At 35.0% G+C, this 24783-nt stretch overlaps 1 pseudogene; it reads right to left on the bottom strand.

Annotated features, from left to right (window-relative positions):
• Nucleotides 1–24783, bottom strand: part of LOC130544689 (profilin-1-like) — a 146039-nt pseudogene that overhangs the window by 16224 nt on the left and 105032 nt on the right.

Here is a 24783-nt window from a genome sequence, read left to right as displayed (position 1 = left end):
GTTGAGAATTAGCTACTACTAGAATTCTGGTAAACCCCCCTGATTCATTAGAGCATTTTAAAGGCAATTGTATCTAGAAACGCTCGTATTCTGAGTAAGACTCCAGGTTAAGTGGTAATGAATTGTTTATTAAAGGAAAGCTCTTTCATGTGACATTAATACCTTTAATTAAAACTGGAACTTTCTTTAAAATAATGGAAATTTCAAATGGTTTCACCACTTTTTGGCAAAAATTCATGTCTAGAATGGAGTAGGATTGTCTGAGAATTTAGTGATGTAAGGTCCTTACAAAACACATTAGGTAAATTAAGAAAGGAACTGGAGACTTAACATAATAATTCTTGTGTGTCTAGACTCAGTTGTCTAGAATGGATGCTTGAATATATATGAATCTTTCTGTTTTATTTTATTTCACCCTTACATTTCTTATGTCACCATCTTTAGGTTCTGAATGACTTGATTATCACAAAGTATATGGCAGATATTCACCCTTAAAATAGAAGTCATAAAAATAAAGTCAGGTTTAATTAACAAATTGCATATCTTTTTATGGAACAAATAAGTCATTCATTGTAAATTATTCACAAAGGGCATTTAGAAAGTCATTGAAATTAATCATTATGGTTATATTCGTGTGTATGTGTATGTTTGTACATATGCATGTGCGTGTGTATAAATCTTTATTTCTCTGACTAAAGCCCTGACGGTTAAAATAATGCTAGTGGTTTTTTATTGTTATTATTCGTAAGAAAAATGATTGGGAATACTGGAATATATTAAGCACAAGCACTGCTTATTTTATTCTATTAGGGTTTAACTTATTGGAGCCAGATTTCCTGAGTTTGAAACTTGACTTTTATGCTTGTTAGCTGAGCAATTTTCTTATTCATAAATTGCTTCATCTTCCCAAAATGTTAAATGAAGGGGAGCATAGTACTATGTCATAGGATGGTTGTCAAAATTTAGATAATACATGTAAATTTCTTAGTACATTGTCTATAATCTAATACACGTGCAAATAATGTTAATAGCTGTCATTATATTTTACTTTTACTGGTGCTTGGCATTATTTTCTTGGGCTTTGATAAAACATATTTGATTAGACCGTATTCATTTATCTCTTATGTTAGATTACAACTCTTTCATTTAACGTCTAAATATTTTATGTACTTATAAAAGCATATTTATTATGCAATATTTTGGAAATAAATTTATAAATAAACAGGAGAAAAAACATAATCTCATCAACCGAAAATGATCACTATGCATTTGGTCGTGTCTTTCATGAATATTTTACAGAGTTTATGTATTATGTACATGAAGTTTTATGTTATAATTACCTATTTATCATTTAAAAATTTTTGGTATATCATCACAATGTTTTTTAAAAATATATATTTTAATGAGTGCGTAATATTCCATCTAGTGAATAAAGCATGGTTTAATTAATCATATTCCTATCATTGGTCATTTAGTTTATTTCCAGTTTTATCATTGAGTAACCCTATGTTATGACTTTCTTAAATTAATATTTGTTAAATAGAGCCCTGGGGTGCAGGAGGGAAAGCTGTGGTTCAACACAAGACCACGAGAGAAACTGAAATAGATTTATTACTCACAGGTGCTGGAGGAAGTATTACACATGTCTTGAAGGGTCACACAGAGAGGTGAAGGCACGGAGTAGGCAGAAAAAGCCACAGGAGTTGGGGCACATGCCCTTTTTAGGGTCTGTAGGTAGAATGCTTTGGAGTTTTCAGTGAAGGCCCAATTGATCAATTCAAACCAAAAAAGTGGGGTTTGGGTAAACCCTTGGTGGGGAGGTCTTAACTAAGGGGCACATAAAGGGAAGGCCCAAGTTGCTGGGGAGACTTCCTCAGAAGGGCAACTGGGGAAGTCAGTTCTAGAACTTACAACTCCTTCTAATTCCGAGGGCTGTTATCTAGAGTGTGCACTTGCACAAGGGAGTTAGTGTCAGTTTAAGGCTCCCTGGAGGTTGCTGACCAAACAAAACAGATGCCAAGGTTGCAATGCCAAGGAGTAGCTTAGCTAAACTCTCAACACCCTAAAAATGGTGTTAGTACTCATATGGATTTGTTTTCCTTCTGTATTTTTTATTATGATATATTTCTTTAAGAATTATTAGGACAATAGATAAAAATGCATTGAGGAGCTCACACTGTATCCCAGACAAAATTGAACCAAATTTCAGTACCACAAATGGCATCTCACAGATTCCTTCCCATTTTTAGTGATACTCTAAAAAGCAGTGATACTCTAAAGGAAATGGCAGATTATCCCTTTTTGTGATTAGGAAAATCACACACACATTCGTTATAATAGAAATATGGATATCGTACAATGAAACAATACACAGAAATACGTACTGAAAAGTGTCTTTCATCCACTCCACATCCCCAGAACCACAACCGATGGTTACCCACAATCACAGAAAATAACCTCTAAATCTTTATTTAGGGACAGCCCCAATCTCTCTCCACTTTTCTTTTCCCTTGCTCCCTTGTCTGGCTACCAAGTTGACCATGGGCAGCATGAGAGAATAGGCAAGAGAATAATGTGCTTCGTCTCTGATATATCATTGCAGGCAACAAAAATTTGCACTTTATAAACCCTGCACCACACGGATGCAATGTCTTTGATGTGTTTCTTTCTGAGCAACTCACAACAACTCAATGAGGTGGCTATTATCTCCATTTTACAACAAAGCAATCATCAACAACAAAACTAAACTGCTAGTCCAGTGTCACATGGTTGCAAACATAGGGCTTAATTTCATACCTGACCCCCACCACCATGCAAGGTGGAAAATGTAATCACTTTCCAGATTCATTAGCTTTTTAAATAAAAATTTTTACCAATCAAGTTGAGTTTATTTAGTTATTAATATGCTTAATAACCAGGTATATTCCCTCTTGCTTCTTTTTATGTGAAATCATATAACAGAATGCCTGTTACAGATTTGAAATTCACTCTATTTTGTGAAATCTAAAGTTAATCAGTGATGTAACAAAAATAGCCAATCATTTTGATCCAAGGAGTTGAGTAATTAGATACATTTAGAAAAGTTATAGAAATTTAATTAATTTAGCCTAGAATTTCTTAAGAATTCCTAATTTTAGAAAATATGCATACATTATCCAGAGATAAATTTCTGCAACATCATCTTGTAATCCAAACAAAAATTGGCTATAAAAAAAGTAACTAAAAATAAAAACATGTTGGTCCCAATGACTCGGTATTTAGTTCCAGTGACAGGGTTGTATCTAGAGACAGTGATTGGACGTGGGCTGTAAGTGTTTTTTTATACATACAATCAATACTACATTTATAAATGTTGCCCTTAGTCCTTTGCTTTCAGGGTCAGAAATTTATGTACATTAAATTTTTAATTTATCATTTTTTATTGTACTGAGAATACTTAACATGAGATCTAAGCTTTTAACAAATTTTTAAGTGTACAGTATTGCTAATTCTAATCACAGTGTTGAACAACAGTTAGTCCCATTGAACAGCAACTCCCCAATCCCCCCATCCTAGCCCCTGGCATTCTACTGTCTTCTTCTATGAGTTTGACTATTTGAAATAACTCATGAAAGTACAATCATGTAGTATTTGTCCTTCTGAGACTGGCTTCTTTCACTTAGCATAGTGTGTCAGGTTTCATCCACGTTGTAGCATATGGCAGAATTTCCTTTTTTATTTTTTGGCTAATATTCCCTTGTATGTATATATTACATTTTCTTCATTCATTGATCAATGGATATTGAGGTTTTCACATCTTGACTATTGTAAAAATGCTGCAAAGAACATAGGAGTATAAATAGCTCTTCTAGATTTTGACCTTAATTCTTATGGATAAATACCCCAATGTGGGATTGCTGTATCATATTGTAATTTTATTTAAAATTTTTTTGAGGAAGCGCCATACTGTTTATCCTTCTTAATTACATAGTTCTACTTTATGGATGCTATTGCTGATAAGAGATTAGAAGAACCTGTATGTTTATTAGTGCTATTCACATTAAAATGACAAAATTTAGAAAAATTAGAAAAAAATGGCAAAAGTACTATTTGCTTTATGGGACAAGCAATCATATACACACTTCAGCGGTTATCAGAAGAAATTTTTTTGCTCTGTACTACTAAATCAAGTCAGGGATTACTAATGCAGTTTAGAATAATTTCCAACTGACAGTTTAAGTACATAGTCCTCATGCTCAGGCCATAGGTAGTAAAAATTGGAAAGAGGAACTTATGTTATATTCCTAAATAAATAAAACTGCTGCACAGATCTGAAACTCACAGCAACAGTAAACTCAAACTCATGTGAATTCAGGAAGGACTAAAAAAATTAACCTATTTGCTAAGAGATAGGTTTTTAACAAGTAAGGGAAAACATTTCTTTTGGTCATAATACATTTGTTAAATACATTATTAGTGTTCAGCATACAACATTCCATGTACTTCTGTCTAAATATGCATAAATGTAAGAGCCAGATGGATTGTGCTAATGCCAGCATTGCAAAACAGTACCTCAAGCTGAAGCACTCTGTAATAACTAGATTAATCAGTAATTGCTTTGGTGTTCATCAAAATATCATTAGTCCTTATAAATTAAATGGTTATTAATGCACATGAAATAAGGATATACAAAGAAAAAATCTTTGTAATTATGGTTTTTATTGCTGTTCTTTGTATTTAGGAATTATTCTAAAGGGAGGAATGTAGCACTCCTTTTAGGTCCTTATCACAGCCACACTTCAAATCAGATTATACACGTTGTTTGTTTTAACTCCTGACCCTTTTCTCTGCAGCACATCTTAACCTCTAAAAGAGTCTGCCTTTGTCTTGCAAAGCCCTAAATTCATCTTTATTCCAAGTAACATTTTTTCAATTTGCAGATGGGGCAAATTCCATGCTATTCAGTGACAGAAAGATATACCACCTTGCTTATAGATCTTTTAATTCTTTATTTCCCTTACTTCTACAGTTGTTTAGATCCATAGGTCTATTCATTATCATAGACCTAAACACACTCATGTAAATACCACCAAGGTCAAGAAATAAACTGTTGCCAACATCCAAAAAGATAGACAAGGCTCTTCCCAAACACTATCCTCCTTTTCCACCCCAAAGAAAACACTCTCCTGATTTCTAACACAATATATAAATTTTGCTTATCTTTGAACTTTATGTAAATGGAATCATAAAGTATGTGGGCTTTCCTTAAATTCTGAATATTTTGATCATTTTTTCATTACAGTTCAGTGTTGCTTTGCATGAATATAACAGCTATCTTTTCACTGTGTCTTCACATAGTGAAAGGAGCTAGGGAGCTCTGTGGGATCTTTTATAAGAATACTAATCCTATTCATAAGTGTTCCATCCTCATGACCTAAGCATTTCCTAAAGGTGCTACTTCCTAATACCATCCCGTTGGATATTAAGAATTCAACATGCATTTTGGGGGAACAGAAACATCAGGCCATAGTATGGGGGGCAGAAGAAACATATCTCCTGTAGAGAAGAACTCTAAAATATGTATGCATAGTCTCTCATGAGAGACTATGGACTATGAGAAACAAACTGAGGGCTACAGAGGGGAGGGGGGTGGGGGAATGGGATAGACCGGTGATGGGTAGTAAGGAGGGCACATATTGCATGGTGCACTGGGTGTTATACACAACTAATGAATCATCGAGCCTTACATCGGAAACCGGGGATGTACTGTATGGTGACTAACATAATATAATAAAAAATCATTATTAAAAAAAAACAAAAAAAAAACAAAAAAAATAAAATAAAATATGTATGCATATACTCTACTTTCAAGGATTTGAGCATAATTCTCTACTCCTTAAATGTGTGCTGCTCATAGTGACTTCCTTCCAGAAAGTACAACATGAAAAGGGGGGTGGGGAGGGAGAACAACTCTACAGTGAAGAAGCCTAACAAATATTCCTTTAGCCAGATGATGAGCCAAGAGTATATACTCTTAATGTGTTGTAATGAAAGTGGAAGTTGACCTCTATGGTCTTCCTCCAAAAACCACACATAATCCCAGCCTAATCATAAGACAAAATGGGGCAAATCTCAGCTGTGGCGTATCCTACAAAATAATTAATTCCTCAAAATTGCCAAGGTCATCAAAATCAAGGTCTGAGAAACATTCTGGTCAAGAGAAGGGTAAGCAAACATGACAGCTAAATGTACTATGGGATCCAGGATGGGATTTTGGAATAGGAAAAGAACATGAGGTAAAAACTAAGGAAATATGAATGAAGTGTGGGGTATGATTAATGACAATGTATCAACATTAGTTCATTAGTTGTGCCAAATGTACCATACTGATATATTAACAATAGGGGAAACAGGGTGTGGGGGTGTACGGCAGCTCTCTTGGCAACTTTTCTATAAATCTAAAGCTATTCTAATATAAAAAGCTTATTACAAATATTATAAGAAAGTGAAAAGCCCAGCCATTGAATGTGAGCATATGTTAAAATACATATAAATAATAAAGCCCTTGTATTCGGAATGTAACTAATTTTTAAAAAGAAACTTTTCTAATGTACAAGGTTTATCCATTTTTAGGATACTGTTTGATGAGCTTTGACCAAAGTATGTGGTCATTTAACTAACACCACCATCAAGATTAAGAATATTCCCATCACTTATATCCTTTTGCAATCAGTCGCCACGCCCTTACCAACCATTCCATTGATTTTCCTCATTGTTTTTTTCTGTTTTCTCTTTTATTGATGTCTGCTCTCATGTTTATTACTTTCTTCCTTCTGCTTACTTTGAATTTAATTTACTGAATTTTACTAGTTTCCTAAGATAGACGCTTACATCATTTAGTCCTTTTTTTTTCTGTTTTAATGTAAACACTGTTATAAATTTCCCTGTAAACACTGCTTTAGCCCAATACCACAAATTTAACTGGATGTGTTTTTATTTTCATTTAGTTCAAAATACTGTCTAATTTTCTTTGTGATTTTTTTCTCTAACATATGTCTTATTAAAAAATGCTGTTCAATTTCAAAATATTTCAATTTTTTCGGTCATCTTTCTGCTATTGATTCATTGTTTGATTCCATTATGTTCAGATAATGTAATCTCTATGATTTTAATCCTTTTAAAATTGTTAAGTCGTACTTTTATGGCCCAGGATATGGTCTATTTGGGTGAATATTCCATGTGCACTAGAGAAGGGTGTGCATTCTGTGACCGGCAGCTAAAGTGTTCTATAGACATTATATTGTTTTCTTGTGTTGTTCAAATGTACTATATGATTATTGATTTCTAATGTAATTATTATTTTTATTACTGAAAGAGGAATGATGAGATCTCATACTATCAATGTGGATTTTCTTGTTCTCTTTTCATATATTTTGATTTTTTCATATAGTTTGAAACACAGCTCCTCAGCTTGTACACATTTAGAATTGCTATGTCCTCTTGATGAATTGGCCCTTTTTATTAACATGAAGTATTCCTTTTCAGCCCCCAAGTAATATTTATCATTCCAAAGCCTAACTTTGTTATTAGTACAGTCCCTCAAGATTTCTTTTGATTAGGATTTTCATTGTATTTTTTATTATTTATATATAATCTATTTTATCTTTGTGTTTAAAGTCAGTTTTTGTGGATAGCATAAAAAACAATGAATTGTTAATATTAATATAAAAGACACACATCCTCATTAAAATCCAGAAAATTCACATAGCTATTTAAAAACATGCAATGGTAGATGAAAACATTGTTTCTTCATTTCCTTCTAGATTTGATATGTATCTGTCCTCTAAATTTGTTCTCCTAGGTTTTTGAAACTCCTAAATCACTTGGCCTTCTATTTTGTTCCTCTAAACAAGAAATCTAGGAATCATCTTGGAATCTTCCCCTTCCCTCACATTCTCCTTTCCTTTGGATATCCTCGCAAACTACATGAGTTCTCTTTTCAATGTTCGAAATGTCTGAAATTTGAGCATTCTTCAGCATATCCACTTTAGTTCAAATGATCATTACAGTATCTATTGTCTGAACCATCACGGTATCTTTTTAAATGGTCTTGACACTTTTTCTTCCTCCTGCCCCAGGGCAGATAAAATTTACGGAATGATGGTGAATGGACTGGAAGAAGTTATGCAAGATAACTACAATATATGTTATTACAGCAGTAATCAATATTTAATACATTTGACTTTTATTCAACCCTCAAAGGAAATAAGATATAGAAAATTTTTGTGAGATCAACCTTGAATTTGAGTCAGAAATAGGAAGGAACCTTCATGAAGTCCCAGGTTCTAGGGTGGATTCTTTGGCTCATAGTTTAGTGCATTACTAGCTGTACAACTTAGACTTCATTTGTCTTATCCTTTGGATTCTAGGAGCAAGGGATTATTGGTCTTATTTTTATATCACGTAATTAAGGTTTGGAAAGGATAAACAAGGAAGTGATAGAGTTACTATCGGAACTATATTAAAAACAATCATGCATGGTCTCTATTATACCATCTTGCTTTATTAGAGGCAGGAAATCTTTGTAATCCCTCCAATTTGAAATAATGAGGAGACTAATTGATGGCTATGGGAATGGGTAGCTTCTATAATTAGAGAATCGAGTTGAAGGAAGAATCTATAGAACTTGATGAAAGGATAAACAACACATAATGACTTTAGAGAAGGCAAGATGAATGGTGGAGTTTAAAGCCCTGGGAGAATTGTGCCTAGTTTATTGTAGAGGCACCTGGGATTACACATCATTATTCTGTGTTTCTTTAGTTGGGTTATTGATTTGAGGAGCCTGTGCAACTCGTGTCCCAGCTGTAATTCAACTGCTGTGATTTTATGCTGAAAACACCTACCGCACCCCCTAACTCAATGACAGATAACTACATTGATATATTTGCCAGATTTTTGTTGCTGTTGTTTTTGTTATTTTCATTTTTCTTTTCAGACTCCAGCTGTCCCTAGGTCCATCTGTTTTTATTGCATTTACCATATACTGTTCAGCATGAAGCTTACTGGAAGCACATTCATGTAAATCTGCAGGTGCAAAGTTGATGTGTTCGGCACCTGCAAACATTTGGAAAATTCACCAAGAGGTATTTTCAGACGTTAGGGGATGGGGAAAAAAAACAATTAGTGGATAACATAAAACCTTAATATTGTTATTCTTATTATTTTTTCAAAACCAAATGTCTTCCAGTATGTCTCCTAGAGGACTAAATCTAAGCCAAGCTTGAATTAAAAATAAAATAATAACTTGTCTTGGGTTCTCCAAACACATTAAAGCACTGGAAATTCTCTTAGCTGCCTGCAAAAGAAAACCATTCTTCTTAATGGTCATATAATTAAAATTGGAAAAATACATTTTTACAGAGCTCTTTGTAAGTAAAAATTACCTGTGGGGAAACAATATGAGGTATTTCCATTTGAAATGTTTTGCTCAAATAAAGTTCATTCTCTCTTTCAATGCCTTCATCAACCAGCATCAAAAAGCATTCGTCCCAACCACTTATTAAAAGATGAGAACCCTCCATGCAGTAAAATAGAAAGTAAAAATTCAAATTTCTCATCTCTTTGACTTTTAATTAACCACTGATCGTTTTAGTGTGTGTATTCATTCTTTCATACATAGTGTTGTGGCTGACCTTTAAGAGTGTACATAAATTAAGAAATACAGAGCTACAACTTCTTCAGCAATCAAGAAACTAGATCAGTATTTCTTTTCATTTATTTTGTTCATGGTATCATATATATTGAGTCAAAAAAGTGGATGAACACCAAGCACTTTGATTGATTTGACCTTCCAGGAAGTTCTTTGGAATTGACACTTAGCCCCTATGACTGAACTGCAGTGGTGTTAAGAGGATAACAGAAATCTATCAAAATTTACCTTATTCTAATCTGAGTTGTGTTTACAATAGAAAGCAATACAGATCTACTCTTTCTGCATCACTCTTTCTTTATTATAAGATTTTCAATATCAAGCCACAAAAACATAATTTGAGAATCTCTTGGACTTTATGCAATGAAAATGGGATGGTAAAGAAAAAAGGTGCTTCATATATTGGAAATGCCATGACCAGGTACTTTTCTTTGTATTATTTCATTAAATCCTACAGTAGTCTTCAGAAGTTGAAATCACTGTTATTTTCTTTAACAGAGCCTCCTAATATCATTTACTTAGTATGTTATTATATATTCCAAGTGATTCCCATACCTAGCCACAAAGCGATAGCACTGAAATCCCTCATGCATTTGCCAATCAAAACTACAGAAACTGAATGAAAAAAAAAAAAGCCAAGATAATCACTTAGTGGTTCTACTCAAATCCATACTAGAGAATGACAGTATTGTTAATACAGATGGTAGGGGGCTACAGCATTGCCTAATCCTGAAAAAGCTGCAACACCAATATACTTCAGAATAATTTCCCAATGTCTACATCTCTGATGTAATCTAAATCTAACATGTAATCAAGATGTAATCCAAAATATAACCTACCAGAAAGGGTCCAAACTGACAAGTCAAGTGTACCAATGAGAGCAATTCCTCAACTGGAGAAATATTCACTGGTCCCTTCACTTTGTTTGTGCTAAACTCTAGAGGCAGTTTAGATCCAGAAGAGTGGAGGGATTCAAAGAAAAAAAATGCAGTGATTTGTAAAAGATGGGCATGATAAGTAGGAACATTTATTTTTATCCTTTTACTTCTAATGAGGTCAAATTCTTATCTTTGGATTTAACTTACTTTATTTTGTTTCTAAGGATCCAAGATTAAAAAGATGCTAGACATCATTAGCCACTAGAAATGCAAATAAGTATCACAGTAAGATACCACTAACCTCCACTAATATGGCTAAAATTAAAGAGATGGACCATACCACCCATTGTCAAGGACGTGGAAAAATTGGAACTCCGACGTTCCAGTACAACTGTGGAACTGTTAAAGTTGTATCATCACTTTGGAAAACAGTTTGGCAGTTTCTTAAAAAGTTCAAACAAACCAAGGCCATATTTCGAGGGGTTCTATGACAAATTTGCCCCAATGGAATTAAGTTTTATAAATTCGACAGTTTTGACACGTTGTTCTGTTTGTGTTATTCTTGGAGAACTCCCGAAGCCACCATTTGCTTTACAAATTAAACCTCTCTCTTTGTTTTTAATTTAGGCATCCATTTCTTACCTCACACATCTTATTCTTTTCTGCCTATAAAACACGTATTTATCCTTCAAAAGCCAATTCAAATATTGCCTCTTCTATGAAGCCCTCCCTGACCTATTCTCTATGGCATTGGTTGGCTAGGACTGTTATAACAAATTATCACGGACTTGGCGGTTTAAAAAACAGAAATTTATTTTCTCACAGTTCTGGAATGTAAGTCCGAAATGAAGATGTTGAAGAGGGCATACTCTCTCCAAAGCCTTTAAAGAATACTCCTTCTTTGTCCCTTCCAGTTTTTGGTGGTTTGAGGCATTTCTTAGCCTGGGACAGCATAACTCTAATTTGTGCCTCTGTCTTCAAAATGGCTGCATTCTCCCTATGCATCTGTGTCTCTGCATCTGATTTTCCTCTTGTTATAAGGACACCAATCATGGGTGAATTTAGAGTCACTTTAACACAGTTTGACTTTACCGTAACTAATTAAATCTGCAAAGACCCTATTTCCAAATAAGTTCACAGTTTGAGATTCTGGGTAGACATGAATTTTGAAGTGATGCTATTTAAGCCAGGAGAGTCCACCTTGTGGCCACCAAAAATTCACATCCATCCACATCCCACAAAATACATTCACCCAATCCCAATATCCCAAAAGTCTTAATGCATTTGAATATTAACTCTAAATCCAAAATCTCATAAACATATCAAATCAAAAATTTTCAAGCTTTTATTATCTAAATAATCTAAGTCATCTATGGGTGAGATTCTGGGTATGATCATTCCTGGGACAAAAATTTGTCACCCTCTCAGAACCCGTGAAAGAAATGGTCTGATTCCCAAGTACAATTGTGGGGCAGGCATAAGGATAGACATTTATATTCTGAGTGGAAGAAAACAAAAAAATAAAGGAGCCACTGATCTAAAACAAATTTGGAATCCAACAGGGTAACTTCCATTAGGTTTCAAGCCCTGAGACTAATTTTCTATGGTTCAATCCACCCCTGAGTTTATGGAGGCTCTGTCATCTTGGTGCAATGAGGCCTCAATAGCTCATCTTCTCTGCCTACAGAGCTCCTATCATCCCATGCCTCTAGGCCTGCCTACCAGGCCTCTGCCTCTTCCCTCAAAGTCATTTTTCCTTTTTCTTGAAAGGGAGTACATGCTACTACCCTGAATAGTTTTATCAACTTGTTTCCTGCTTATAGAATCCCAGAGTTCAACAGCCTTTCCTCATTTCATCCTGTCTCTGGCCCAAGCTGGCAGTGTTCTAATGATATAACATTCTCAAAAATCTGTCAGTCTTCCATGTATGCAGACACTGTGAGCCAGTACACAAGAAGGTTCTCTACAGATTTTACCCTTAAATAACCCATCTCTATTCCCGGCTTCTCCTGAGATGGATGATTAGATCCATGTGTCACATACATCGTCTCTTCAGCAAAAGTTTATTAAGCCACAACATTGGATAGACATGTTTCCAGAACACTCTATCTGAATAGGCTGAACATTTCCCAAATCTCCAAGTACTGGTTCATTTTTGCTTAAAAGTTCCTTCCTCAATTTATCTCTTTCCTCTTGCATTTTGCTATAAACTTAATAAGAAACTAGGCCACACCTGCCAGAACTTGGTGGGAATCTCCTTAGCTAAACACCAAGTTTATCATTTACAAGTTATACCTTCCACATAACACTAGGACTCAATGCAGCCAAGTTTTCTGACACTTTATAGCAAGGATCCCCTGCCATCCAATGTCCAGTAACGAATTTCTTCTTTCCTTATGAGCCCTGACTAGAAACACCTTTAGTGCTCATATTTATGTCAACACCCTGTTAATAATGATATACGTAATTCTTTAAGACAATGGAAGATTTCTCTATCTTACTTTCTACTTTCTTCTGTTCCTTCATCAGAATTGCCTTAACACATTTCTATAAACTTTTTCCTCAAGGCATTCTATGATTTTTCAATCATGCACCTCAAAATTCTTCTAGTCTTTCTACTCAGTACCCAATTCCAATGCTACTTCCACATTTTTAGGTATTTGTTAGAGAGCCATCCAACTTCTGATACCAAAATCCGCGTAGGTTTCCGAGGGCCACTGTAAAAATGACCATAAACTAGGAGACTGAACACAACAGAAATTTTCCCTCACAGTTCTGAAAGCTAGCAGTATGGAATCAAGGTGTAAGCAAGGCCATACTTCCTCTGAATGCCCTAGAGAAGAATCCTAGTGTTTATCACAAATGAATAGATTTTTAAGGATCTTTCTCTAATCAGCTCTGTAGCATATATCAGTTGTGAATGTGATTGTGTAAGTGGAAATAGGCATGTCTTCTCTTTGGGGGGCCATTTGTTTTTATCCTAATTACCAGAAAAGATTAAAAAAGAAATGTGTACAAATTATTCTAGTAGCCCGTATTTAATTGCAAACTGTCAGAAGATTTTTATACAACTTATATTGTAACATAAATAAGAAAAGTGATGACTTTAAAAATATTTATGTGTTTTCCCATTTTCTAAAAAACAGTTTAGGCTAAAAGACTAGTTCTTTCTTGAGATACCAGGAGAAAAGGTGAGTTACCACTCAGAAATCTTTTTTAAAAAGTGTGTTTACATTTGCCAAGAAGGTAATTATTATAAGTTAATGTTCCAATACACGGTCCTAACATATAATTACAGCAACACAATTACTCTAATGGATTCTTCCATATACTTACTTTAAAATTTTGTTGGCTAGAAGTAGAAGAAAAACCTATAACTGAAAATTTTTCCATGACATTGAATTAAATGTTATTTTTAGAAACACTGTTTTATTGTTGTTTTTTGTTTTTTGGTTTTTTTTTTGGTGAGACATGAAAAATTTTCTGTGAGTGCCAGCAATTGAAGCTTTCCTACAAATAAAGCAAGAAGATTTGCTTCAGTAAAACTGGCTTTTGAACTGTATATTCTTTCAATACAGGAAATAAATCCCCTTTCTATTTCATCTCCAGTAGTTCTGCTCACTTGGAAGCAATGGGGAGTCTTCAGGTAGACACAGAGCCGCTGAGTTACAGCGCTCTCAATCCCTTTATTTCACTCCTTTGAAAAATTGTTTTTCCTCTGGAAAAAGTTCCTGAAGACTCAGGGGAAGGAAAAAGTAAGTTTTATTTAATTTCCCCACAAATCTCACAAATGCTCCCTCTAATTAAGATCATATTTCCAAGAAAATATGATGGGTTGTACAGTAATACGAGTTACAGAAACAAACCAGAAAACAAAGCCAACCCAATAAAAAAGTTAACTTGGTGAATTACTTGACATTTAATTTAGATTTTGTTTTTCTTTTCTTTTGTGTTATGGTTGCTTTTATCAACAATAGGTAATTATACAAGTCTTTAAATATATACTCATAATCTTTCAGTTCTGCCTCTCCACTTCAAAGATCAAACTGACAATGCCCTGAGGAATGAGAAGAGGATGTTTTTGCAGTTTAGAAGGTGAACTTTGCAGGGCTACTCTAAATTTCTCGGTTTAAGTTAAAAGTACTGAAAATTTATTTTTTGAGCAATAGTCTTCAATTTATATATATTTTTTTCTTTTTTTAGATTAAGTCTTTTTGTAAGACCGGATGTCAAATTAAAGCAGAGTTTTCAAATACTAGTAAATATTTCACTTAACTATGATTTGATGTACTCATTTTAAATTGTATTTGGAAAAAACGTTGGGTACCTTTGTCTTTTAATTGACTGGAAAAGTTCAACTCCCCCAGGTTTTAGTTTTCGATGAGCTGTGAGAAAGGCTTTTTAATGAGTTGGTAAGTGACATTGATTACCATTAAATCACATCAAGCAGAGGAAACAATGCCATTAACTTTCAGTTTTCTGGATTCTACAATAGCTTGTGCATAGGCAGTCTTAAAGATTAGCAGCTCCCAGTACACAGAGTACCTAATAACTTACCCTGAAGATTATAGTAATGGAAAAAAATATTCTTGGCAATAATTTATTGAAATACTCAACCTTAGTTATAATTTAGACAACGTTTAGACAAAATCCAAACGTTGGGATGATAATGATGACAGTGATGTCATCTCACACTTCATTACCATAACAAATGTGACGAAACACAGTCTGTATTGTAAACTTTCTACATCCTAGGTCGTTTTGGATCTAGTTTGTTTCAACTTTCATAGGCATTCCCTTTCATTGTGTTCCCTCAGCTCTTTCTTCTACTTAAGCTAATAGTACTTGCTCTCAGGACAACATTCTAACAGGGCACTTTGTCTCTGATCTCCCCATTTCACCCTGGCCCATACTGTATATTTGTATGGCTGTATACTGTATATGCTTCCTCAAGCACAGCTTGGGTAGATTGATTCCTTGCTCGACTGTATTTCCCATTGCTTAGTAAAAAGAATTTAATTTTCTTAGCGGGGTGTTCAAGACACTTTACAATCGGATCCCTTTTCATTCCCCTTCAAACTCCTACCATCCAACTTTATACATACTCTTAAGTGAACTTCGCCCACTCAGCTTCTTACAGATTTCCATAAACCGAACTTCTCAGTGTGCATTATATATAGTATAGTGTTTCTTCATCAGGGAGCAGCAAATATTGTACAGATATGTGGCCAAATTATGATCCATTTAAAAAATGTATTTTGATACAACTAAAAATACTTGCTGTTATGAAGAGGCCTGTTGGAGAAACTGTTTAGTGGGGGAGGTCTACCAGTGTGGGGTAGAGCAGGCATGTGATTTGCTAGAAAGCAGAGGTGGGAAATGAAATGCCAAACCAGCACCAAAGACAAATCCTTGTTTCCTGGGATCAATAATAACCACCGTGGGCGTGTATAAGAAAGCTTGGTCGGGGCAGTAAATAATTCAGTCCGAAGAGCAATCTGACACTGGAGGATCACTGATTCAACAGTGCAATAACCGTGGATACCTGTATAGACAATTTGGGACACTGGTATAGTGTGATGCTGATTATGTTGTGTTTATTATTCTCTCATATAATGTTTTATGAGATTTTTAATTACTTTAAGTGGGCTACTAGAAAATATCTCATATTTAAAAGTGTGCTACAAATGCAAAATATGTGTACCACTGCTTTTTTTTTTTTTTTTTAAGATTTTATTTATTTATTTGACAGAGAGAGAGACAGCCAGTGAGAAGGGAACACAAGCAGGGGGAGTGGGAGAGAAAGAAGCAGACTCCCAGCAGAGCAGGGAGCCCTATGCAGGGCTCAATCCTAAGACCCTGGGATCAGGCCTTGGGCTGAAGGCAGACGCTTAACGACTGAGCCACCCAGGCGACCCTACACCACTGCTTTTAACTAATCCTTCTTTCCTGCAAAGTCTTGCGTCTACTGTCCCACCTTCCAATCCCTCCATTGACTTCTCATTCTATGCTTTCCTTTGCTTCTCTAATAACGTTGAGGCTTCTTGGGGGGTGCTTCTTGTCATAGTCCTGTTTATTTCTAATACTCTCATTATTCTACATATTTCATGGGCATAATTGGGTGCTTGAAAAATAGTCAATACATGGTTGAATTATTTTTTAAATAATTGGTTGAAATAAGTATGAATAAGTGGACATCCCTTTTTTAAAAAAGGAACATTGATGTATAATATATATTTTAAAGAAGGTTAATCTCAAACTGTCCTAAATATTGATATAACCCTAGTATCTCTATCCAGCATCAGTTAGAGATTTAACATGATTCCTTTAATTATTTCAGGCCCTCTTGGTATACTAGGTCATGATGTTAGTCCTGCAGAGGATGCAGGCATTCTTTTCAATTTTATGACCACATATATTATTTTATCCCTTTTACATTCATCCTGATTGGGCAAGATAAATAGTTTCCATATTTTAAGCATGTTTTTGATTTTTAATTGATAATGCCTTTTGAAAACTCTTTGATGTCTTCAGTATTTAGTATAATTATAGATTTCATGTTTCTTCTTTCATTTTATTAGTGGGATTGTTTAATCTCCATTATCACCCTTTCCTCAGATATGTTTTTCTGGAGAAATGTTTCCTATGATTTTGATTTCACCTACTCTTAATGGTAATTCCTTGGGGTTTTCCCCTCTACTATATGCTTGTGAACATGCTTATGATTAGTATGATTTTGTGTGGGGGGGGGTTTGCCTTATTTGTCCTTGAGATTTATGCTTTATCATAAAGGTGGGATTATTAAGGCAATATCTGTAAAATCAGCACTGGACACACCACACAACGAAAGCAAAACAAAAGAATGTCTCCCATCAGTCACAATGAGAGAAATGCCTTTTCCTTGAGGAGAGTGGTAAGATGAATTTAGAGATCATATCTTCCTATGGTTTCTACCTCCAGTGTTATTTGTCTCTTGGTCAGGATGGGTAAAGGGATGTGTAACTGTGTAGTGTGTGTGTGTGTGTGTGTGTGTGTGTGTGTGTGTGCTTATGAACAGAAACAAGGCCAAACATCTGCCTAAACTAACTCACTCAACAAATGTTAGTGATCATGAACTATTTAGCAAGTTTTTCCAGATATAGAAAACATAACCGTGAATGAGATAAGTCTCATCTATCGTGAGGCTCAAATTCTTGAGAGGAGGAGGAGGCAGGAGACTACAAGGCACAAGTAAACAAATAACCAGTATAAAAGAAAGTTATGCAATAGGAGTGATAGTGAATCACTTTACTTTGGATTGAGTGGTTGAGAAGAGCTCCCTGAAAAGAGCGTACATGACAGGAAGAAGCTAAACACATGAAATCCTGATTATAGGGTACTCTAGGCATGAGGAAATGCAAGTGTAGAGGCACGAAGGCATGAGTCAATTCAATGTGTAGCAGGAATGAAAAGAACATCAAGAAGTCTTACGTGGGTGGAGCATGGTGAGGGCTTTGAGTTTTCTTGTGGGTATAACTGGAAGTATTTAAGAGATTTCAATAAAGAAAAGCTGTGAACTAAGTAGTGTAAGAAAGTATTGAGGAATAAATGGAAGAGTTTGGATACTGGAAAAAATGAAGAGGGCCTTGAAGGGCTCAAGATAAGGAAGGGCCAGTGCTCTATCAGATGACAGTAACAGTTTATCATTAACTGAGATGCCTAACACCAGTAGGAAATTTACTTGCCTTGTCTCCTAACTTTATGGTCATCTGAAAAGTGTTTCCTTTATAAATTCAGCCTAAATGTAAAAATATGTTCCCACCTTCATCAAACTAGGACCATAGCTCTAGACTGATATAAATATCCAAGGTGTGTCAGAATAAGGTAAGGAGTAGGCCATAGCGACGCCAATGCAATATTTCTAAGCATATTGAAAATCAGTGTACGATTTATAATCTATAACATTTGTGCTACAAGATCCAGCAATTAAGGTAATACACTAAGACATTTGCAAAATTATGACATATGACATGTACAGATAAAATGGAAACTACTAAGATAGGAAAAAAGTACTGGCTTTAAGAATTTGAAAATCTGATATCAAGGTCTGCTCCGCCTCTTATGAGCTGAGTGATCTGGAGAACATTTACTCTATGATCTTAGTTTCTTCAAATGACAGGTAAAAACAACAATGCACTCCAAATTTAGCTGTAGGTGTTTTAAAATTATATAACAGAAACATTCTTAAAATACACTCTCGAAGTATGTGTAGGTATACATTCATCTCAGGATATGTTATTTCATCTAGAGAGAAAAACATATCGGTTTCAGATATGTCTATCTCGCTGGGACATAAAAGATAATATATGATTTCCTGCTTTTAGATATTGGAGACCAAGGGTTCATTGAAGCGAGACAACTGGCCTCAAAACACTGAGCGCACTAGTGACAGACTAAGCCTAGGGCCTTTAAATATTTCAGACAAAGCTTTGTATCGAAGGTCTCACGAAATAAAGAAAACTTGAAGACACGTGATGCTAAAGAATCAGAGAAAGACTCTTTTTTGTAGAATATGCCAGAAAGCTGATGACAAACAAGTCTACATAGAAATACAAGATGAAATGTGGAGACCCTCCCTAATGGATAATCACCAGCCAAGACAGATATCTGGGGCCAATGTACCTAGGAGCTCATTTCTGCTCATTTTTATAAAATGTTAGATGTTATGATTTTCATATTTAGACAATGTTTTAGCACCAATACTGGTAACTGTTGAGCATTAGTCACAAATTATGCTACAGTAAATCCTTGAGTTTTGATATATTCCTGCCTGTGATACATAATGAGAAAACAAAAAAAACAAAAACCCAAAAGACTCTCAAATTCTTTTAAAGACATGTCTTGTGAAGCAATGTAGCAAGTACGCATTTAGAAAAGATACGTAGAGTTAGAGATGTAATGAAGAGAAAGTCTCCAAAGAATAACTATCAACCCTTTACGACCCCAATTTCAGTAGCTTCAATAATATTGCTACAAGAAGGAAAGAAAGCTCATTTTTATTAGCTTCCCTGGAGACAATATCTCCAATCAAAATTGATTACTTTTCCATGCCATATATCATGCAGAAGTGTTAACAGGAAATCTACTCTTCACTCATTCCCTTGGCCTACTTCTTGGCAACTACATTATGCTGTACTTAATTTTCAAGTAAATAACATATTAAAAATTAATCAGAGGAAAGAGTAATTTAGAATTTTGAAGTAAAATGGTACAACCTAACTTACAAGAAATTCTGGTCTCCTGTAACTTTAAATTTCAAGTGCTAGAGGGAGGGAAGAATTAAGAAAACCCTCCTTCAGGCACTTAACATTTCAATACAATGGCTCACTAGTTCAGATTCTGGGGTTCATGACAAGAATTCCTTAGTGGACTCAACAGAATTCTCTCCAACAGTTCTGCTCCGGCCATTAATAGGACAGCATGGAACAAGTGTGCAAATAGATATAGATATAGATACAGATACAGATATGGATATAGATAAAGTATCAAGCTAATAAAACGTTCCTCTTAATGTAATCTTCCCTCCTATTTTACCCTTAATGTATTTTACATATATATTTTCAAAATAATTAGGCCAAGATTATAATTAGAAATCTCAATGTCTTTTTTTAGGTAAACTAAGGATAGCTAGCACTTAGCTCCTGGCTCAACTGCCGCCTTCTCTTTCTCTTCATGAACTGCATGGGGCTCAGGTTCATGCAATGATACCACAGTCTATTCGTCCAAGCTCACATACTCCGAAAATAGCTGCTCCTTGGCCACTTCGTGTGCCTAGAGATGTGCTTGATGTGTTACTTCTCAGAAGAGGTTCTGGGGAAGGGGGCCGCAGATTCTGTACTTAGGCAATTCTGATGTCCAGTAAAATCCAGAAGCAGAAATCATGTGATATGATGGCCATGGTCCTTTAACCCCATGGACTAGCCACATCATGGGGCAGCTATCATCATAGGAAGTCCAGGAAGAGATCCTTTCTATCAGGGCTCAGGAAAATGACTTTTCTTGCCAGTGGTACTGTTCTCTGACAACCAGTATTTTCCAAGAGGGATTAATAAGCCACCTCTACAGCATATGTAAGGAGAAATGTGATCTTCCCCCATGCTCTTTATCACTACTGCCTCACAGAGGACTGATCTATGATAGAGCCTGAGTACATATGTAATGGTTTACGGGGCCTCATCAAAAAAATATCTGTAGCTCAAACATATCCACAGTTATTCTATATATAGACATTTCTCCATGATCCTGTTTATAAATGTACATTTTCTTGAAAATGATCACATATAATCATTATTCTTTCTTATCATTGAGCTTATTGACCTATATGTTTCCAATTTCATCTGTGTCCCTGATCACTTCATGAGTTCTTCATGGAAAACAGTGCACAGCACAAGAAGCACTCAACAGGAGTCCAACCAACCTACTATGTTAGCTAAGCCTTTTCCAAAATTCTACACCCTAAGAAAATTAATTTCTTTAAGACTCAGTTTCCTTATCTGTCAAATAGAGTATTAACTACCAATCGTATGGACTTGATGTGTGAATTTAAAGAGATAATCCTTGAAAAATCCTGTACAGTGCACGGCGCACAAAAGGTGCTCAGCAAAGTGTGTTCTTGTGCGTATTTCAGATACCGCATTTAAGACAATTTTTTTATATCATAAGAATCTAAGCTTCTTAAGGTCAAAAGATGTCTTTTAATCTTCTCTGAATCTTCAGTACCTGGTAGAGTATCTATAATATAATAGGTAATTGAAATAACTTAAGATCAGGATACAGATGGCATGAAAGCACAGGACAAATTCTTCTCCTCCTATCTGTCTTCTTGAAGCTTAGCATTATCTCTAGTCTCTTTCATGATTGCTTCTCTACCTGGTTTAATCTGCAGGTAAAGAGGGTCTGGCATGCATTCATTAGCCTGATTATCTACCTTCAGTCAGTCAATTCAATTAAGCCAAATTTATTGAGTGTGTACTCTGTTCCAGGCTCTGGGAAAATAAAGATAAATAAGATATTTTTGTTCATAGTCTAGTGGGGAAAAGAGACATTAAAACAAAGAACTGAAGTTTCAACGTGACAAATATCCCTTAAGACCTATGCTTCTCTTCCAATTTACCTAGATTGACCATTCCCATTTCATATCCTTGGTTCATGCATAATCAATGTTTTTGGTGAGTACTCTCCACTCCATTCATTTCTAACCAGAGATATTCTATCTGCCAACTCTCAGGGCTAATATGCTTTTGTTTTGTACTTTTAAAATTTCAAACCCAGTTTTAGAAACATTATCTCATTTTAACAGCTCCCAGATGTGACAGTCAGTGTTACTACATTCTTATGTGAACGGTGAGGTAACTGGAGACTTGGAGAGTTTGTATGAACTCTTCAAGTCATGTAACTAGCAGGATGCAGAATTTGTTCTCAAGCTTGGATCTTTGTGAACAGAAGATTTCCTTGATTGTTGTAATTTTTTATGACCACTGATAATTTTGGTTGGTTGTCGCATGCATTTTTATTTTTATATTGACTACAGACTCTAACATATATTTTTTTTAAAAAAGATACACGAAGGACTTTGAGGTGGTCCAGTAAAAACTGTCCACCTCCTTGTGCAAGTTCTGAACCAACTGACAATTAACAGTGATATTCAAGAATATAATTTAGGATCTAAATTTTAGAAACTAAATTTATTAATACAGAAGCAAGTAATACTTAGGCAACCACTTATTCACTACTGAAGGGCTTCCCCAAGGAATGGCTCTCTAATAACACTCACAGCTTGGAGTAGCAAAGCAGATCTTGATTCTTATAGGCAGATATATCCCTGAAGGGAAAGATTTTTAAAAAATGAGTATGGGCTGATATGCAGTTTCTCCTTCCAAACCCAATACTCAGCTAGGTTTCTCATCTTCTCAGGTGTAATGATTAGAAAATTGGTTTAAAAAGGGCCAGGTGTGTTACATGAATAGACACCTCTTCACATAGAAGAAAATATCATGAGTTGGGAAGAAATAATCCCAAATAGTATTCTCAAGGTTAAGTTCTCTTAACCCAGTGTGGGTAATCTTAAGGCAATTGTTGACCAGGTAAATAGTTATCATCTCAAGGGAGGAGATGAGCAGCCTAATATGATAGTCTTGCCGACTTCTGTATAAGTTTATTCCCCAATATCAACCATTCTTTAAGGTATTTCCTTGGACTAATGTTGATACAGAATTTTTCCCTCAGAAAACTCCAATATTTACCAGAAGAGTATATTAATAATATTAATTCCAAGGTCATTGTGTACCCAGGGATGAAATATTTACTCTGGTTTTTATATTTCATAGCATCTTATGCTTAGTTGCAAGTTCAATGTTTCTTCTCTAAGGCATAATACAGTGGCTCAAAAGACATTATAAAGGTTCTCCAAAAATAACATACGTACAGACAAACCCAATATTAAAATTCTAGCAACACTGGTCAGAAGGAGTTTCAGAATGGCAGAATTTAGATTTCAAAAATCTACTCCTTCATAAAAGCAATGATAACACTGGAGGAATTGTCAAAATCAACTTTTTCGGAACTCTGAAATTAACCAAAGGCTACAACAACCCAGAAGTGGGTGTTTAAGGGAAAAAAATGGCTAAATCTCATTAAGAATGGTGAGTTTTGTGATGTTTCAACTTTCTCTGCAGTAGCCTTGAAAACCAGCAGTTTCAGACCATGTTGTTTGTAAAAAGAGCAGCCTACAAGTCATTTTTTGAAGCCAAACGGGTTTGGAATGTCTCAGAAAGACTCATTCTCAGAGAATTATCCTAATTTAACCTGTCAGGCTGGTCCTTTGAAAAGACACATTCATTTGATCTAATTCAGAAATAGCTCAGTAAGAAAAGCCCTATCTCCGGGGTGTTTGTCAAAAACAATGAGCAGAAATTGTTTAACACTGCAGCTACTGAGGCAGTGTTACCAGTTGTGACAAACAAGAGGTTAGCCAAAAAATTTAAAAGGAAAATCTGGGAAATAATATGTTCACAGAAGGCTTTGAAAAGCTCTGAAATATTCCTGGGGAACAAGGAAGCCACACACATCTCAAGGGGTATACATAGGAGAAACGGAGTAGGTTCAAATCTTGTACTTCTGGTTGACATTGATGCTCTGCATGGGCAAGAGGTAAAGGATAAAGCAGAGTTGTAAACTACCCATAATGTTGAAGGCAGGCACACATGTGCACCCATGCACACACACATACACAATCCCTTGCACACACATATACACAATCCCTTGGCAAAGGATGGGAGACATTGGTTTAAAACATTTAAGGAAGCTCTTTCCAATAATTAGCCGATTAGGAAGCTAAGTGAGCAAAACTTCAGTATCCATACATGACAAAGAGCATAGACTTAATAGAATTCATCCATCCAAGTCATTAAACAAACAGCAACAATTGTAAATGGTAACAACCAAAAAATCTGGGAAGTGTAAGTGCTTGGATTTTAGTCACTACATTGTATCATTTAAAATATCCACGTTTTAGGGAAAAAAATTGTGAGACACAAAGAAACAAGGTATTCTGACCCAAAAATAGAAAAAAAAATTAGTCAATAGGAACCGTCCCTGAGAATGCCCAGATGTCAGACTTACTAAACAAAAACAGTAAGTAAGCTATTTCAAGTATGTTCAAAGAACTAATGAAACTAAAGGGATCTTCTAAAGAATTAAACGGAAGTCTGAGGAAAAATGTGTAAGCAAATAGAGAATATCGATAAAGAGAGGAAATTATCAAAAAAAAAAAAAAAAGAACCACAAATATTCTGGAGTTGAAATGTACAATAATTGAAATGGAAAAATTTACTAGAGTAGCTCTATGAAGATTTAAGCTGACAGAAGAATCAGTGAAATTGAATATAGGTCAATTGAGATTATCTAGTCTTAAACAATAAAGAAAAATGAGTCTCAGACCTGCGGGATACCATCAAGCACACCAACTTAGGTACAATAAAAAATCCAGAAAGGAGAGAGAGAAAATAACAGAAAGAATATTTGAATACTGCCCTAAAATATCCCAAATTAGATTTAAACATCAATGTAAAATTCAAAGTTTCTCAAGGAAATCCATGTAGATTTAAGGGAAGTAGATCTACACTAGACACATCTTATTCAAACTGTCACAGACCAAATAAAAAAGAAAAGAACAGA

Source organism: Ursus arctos, unplaced genomic scaffold, assembly GCF_023065955.2.
Source record: "Ursus arctos isolate Adak ecotype North America unplaced genomic scaffold, UrsArc2.0 scaffold_23, whole genome shotgun sequence".
NCBI lineage: Eukaryota > Metazoa > Chordata > Mammalia > Carnivora > Ursidae > Ursus > Ursus arctos.
This window is presented reverse-complemented; position numbering and strand designations above follow the sequence as displayed.